Source organism: Nicotiana sylvestris, chromosome 2 (genome assembly GCF_000393655.2).
Source record: "Nicotiana sylvestris chromosome 2, ASM39365v2, whole genome shotgun sequence".
Lineage (NCBI taxonomy): Eukaryota > Viridiplantae > Streptophyta > Magnoliopsida > Solanales > Solanaceae > Nicotiana > Nicotiana sylvestris.
Genome location: NC_091058.1, coordinates 172,713,019 through 172,715,811, shown reverse-complemented (window position 1 = coordinate 172,715,811; position 2,793 = coordinate 172,713,019).

Genomic DNA, 2,793 nt, shown 5'->3' with positions numbered 1-2,793 from the left:
GGTGTTTGGGAAGGCTTGTCATCTTCCGGTATAATTGGAACATAAGTCTATGTGGGCCCTGAAAAAGTTGAACTTAGAATGGGATGTCGCGGCAAATCTCCGGGTTGAGCAATTGAATGAACTTGATGAATTTAGGTTTCATGCTTACTCCAGCTCGTCCTTGTATAAGGACAAGATGAAGTACCTTCACGACAAAGTATGCCTGAGGGAAGGAATTCAAAGTTGGTGACATGGTTCTTCTTTTCAACTCCCGGTTGAGGTTATTTCCGGGCAAGCTGAAGTCTAAGTGGAGCGGCCCATTTGAAGTGGTTGGTGTAACTCCCTTTGGTGCCATTGATCTAAAAAATAAGAATGGTGAAGTTTTTCGAGTCAATGGGCATCGTGTCAAGCACTATTTGGGAAAAATTGATGACAGCCACGTGGTGGCACTCATTTATTTGAAATGACTGTGATGGTAACATGCGTCGTGCCGCGACGTTAAATTAGGCGCTTCTTGGGAGGCAACCCATGTCTTTTTCTTTTTTGTTTTTCTGTTGAAGAGTAGGATTTTTGAGCTGATAATTTGTGAAGTGTTGCAGGGATAATGTTGAACCAGTGCAGGGCAAATGTGCGAAAAAATGGCCAGTCTCTGAATATGGCCTACGCGCCGCGCAGCAAAACAGTGCGGTCCGCGTAGGTGTGAGCAGCTGAAAGGTTGAGACCTAGAAGACCCAGCGCGGCCGCGTGACATTTCTGTGTGATCCGCGCTGGAGGACCAAGAAGTACCAAGTCTCTGACAAAGTCCCACACGGACGCGCACCAAAACAGTGCGGTCCGCGTGGATTGAACAACTAAAGTGAAAGATGCAAAATCCAGCGCGGTCCGCGTCCATTTCTGTGCGGCCGCGCTGGTAGGTGGGTACTGGGTCCCAGGGCTTTTCTATAAATAGAGGCCTTGGGCCTCATTTTAACCTTTTTGCCAATTTTACACCTGAGATATAATTTTCACTGTTCATCAACATTAAGTGTGCACATCGTTGAAATCTCATTAATCCCTGGTAACAACTCTCATTCATTTTAATCATAGTCTAATTTTTGTCTTGTTTAATTGCTCTCCACTAGTGTAACTTCTTACTTTCGTCTTTTTCTTCTTAGTTTAACTGTTAGATTAGATTTTTGTGTGTTTTTGTTTAATCATGGGCATGAAATCTTGTTAAATAACTGAGTAGGGACACTTAGGACCCAAGAAGGTGAACAAAAATTGGATTTATTTGAACAAACACTCGGCTCAGTTAAATTAGCCCTACGCGGCCGCGCAACATTTGTGCGCGGTCCGCGTGACTTTGGTAAATAGATAATGAACCTCTCTGTGCGGACCGCGTACCATTTCTGTGTGGTCCGCGTGAGCCCAGTGCGGCCGCGGTCCAAAATAGTGCGGACCGCATGTGTAGAGTTCAGAGAGGTCAACATTTTGGTATTTCACCTGCGCGGACCGCGTACCATTTTTGTGCGGTCCGCGCTGAACCAATGCGACCACGTACCATTTCTGTGCGGACCGCGTCGGTTTATTCAGAGAGGTATGTGTTGGTGTCATTATACTGCGCGGACCGCGTGCCTTTTGGTGTGGTCCGCGCCACTCTGCCTGTGCAACTGTGTCTGCACTCTTTTCATTTAACTGAACTATCTACTTCACCTTATGTGCTTCTACTAACAATGTTAGACATGAATTCCTTGCAGACAATGGTTCAAAAACTAGTGGCTAAAAAACAAGCGGGCAAAGAAATACAACCCGGGAGAGGTGGTTCCTCCCGAGGAGGGAAAAGTAGGTGGATTGTGAAACTCACTCCTCAAACCAGGGAACTGATAAAGAAAACCCGGAAGATAATTCGGGAAGCTGATAGAGTTGTATCTCATTCCACAGGGAGTGAGTATGCAACTTCACGGAGCATTACCTCGGAGTCTGCCCCCACCTACATGTCCACTTCATTTCAGCTCCGTGATTCTCCTTCCCCAGATCATGATAATGTAGCCTCCTCCAAAAAGCTGGTTAATGTCATCTCGGACTCGTCTGATGAGTCCGTAGCAAGAGAAGAAGAGCAATACTCCACATCTCCCATAGCTTCATTATCAGGGGAGAGTGGAGGATATGCTGAAGGAGGTGAGCCACAGGTCGGGGGGATTGAGCGTACTAGAAAACTGGAGGCATGGGCAGACAGGTTTGTTAGTGAGGTTGCTTTCCACAGATTCCGGGAGTGGTGGCCAAAAAGGAAACTGATTCCGGAGAGGAAGTTCATAGATGCCGATCTAGTCCCTCTCAACCCTCATGTGCAAGCACAATTCTGCACTAGAGAGGGTTGGGGCTTCTTCAAAGAACGTGTTGAAATGACGAATGAGAATATGGTGAAAGAGTTCTACAGCAATGTTCTCCATATAGTTTGGGACTCAAAAGTAACTAAAGTGAGGGACAAGATAGTGGTGTTTGATGGCAAATCGTTGAATGAATTCCTGGGGTTCGGAGAAGAGGATGAATAGCAATATTTAGAAAACTAGCAATGAAAGAGGAGGTTCGTCCTTGGTTGGCCGAGCACTTGGCAGCCCCGGATACAGTCCCAGTCTGGTTGAAAGCACAAGAAAAGATCTTTCAGAACACCCTGAACTTTGAAGCCAAAGGGTGGTCGACTTTCGTGTGTAGTCGACTTGACCCGCCTACACATGATCACTCCATTCCCCTCCCTCGTGCTGTCTTGGTAGCATCTATCATGGTGGGCTTCCCTCTGAATGTGGGTAATATTATGTCGAGAGTGATTTCTACAGT